Source organism: Triticum urartu, chromosome 4 (assembly GCF_003073215.2).
Source record: "Triticum urartu cultivar G1812 chromosome 4, Tu2.1, whole genome shotgun sequence".
NCBI classification, from domain to species: domain Eukaryota; kingdom Viridiplantae; phylum Streptophyta; class Magnoliopsida; order Poales; family Poaceae; genus Triticum; species Triticum urartu.
In genome coordinates, this window is record NC_053025.1 from 603,098,981 (window position 1) to 603,099,798 (window position 818).

An 818-nucleotide genomic window follows, 5' to 3' on the forward strand; every position below is an offset into this window, starting at 1 on the left:
CTCTTTTCCTATTATAAGAGTTTGTTCCGGCTTGTCCTTTGCTACAAAAGGATTGGGCCACCTTGCTGCACTTTATTTACTTTTGTTGCTTGTTGCTAGTTACAATTTATCCTATCACAAAACTATCTGTTACCACTTATTTTAGTACTTGCAGAGAACACCTTGCTGAAAACCGCTTATCATTTCCTTCCGCTCCTCGTTGGATTCGACACTCTTACTTATCGAAAGGACTACGATAGATCCCCTATACTTGTGGGTCATCAAGACTCTTTTCTGGCGCCGTTGCCGGGGAGTGTAGCGCCTTTGGTAGGTGGAATTTGGTAAGGCAAAATTTATATACTGTGCTGAAATTTACTGTCACTTGTTACTATGGAAAGTAATTCTCTGAGGGGATTGTTCGGGGTATCTTCACCCCATCCAATAGAGCAAAGAGTTGCTCCTCAACCTACTGAACCTATTGAAAATGAAACTCCTTTTAAATTTCCTTCGGGTATGATGGAAAAACTGCTAGCTAACCCTTTTACAGGAGATGGAACAAAGCATCCTGATGAGCACTTAATATATGTGGATGAAGTTTGTGGATTATTTAAGCTTGCAGGTATACCCGATGATGTTTCTAAGAAGAAGGTCATCCCTTTATCTTTGAAGGGAGACGCATTGATATGGTATAGGCTATGTGATGATATGAGATCATGGGACTATAAAAGATTGAAGTTGGAATTTCATCAAAATTATTACCCTATGCATCTTGTTCATCGTGATCGCAATTATATATATAATTTCTGGCCTCGCGAAGGAGAAAGCATCGCTCAAGCTTG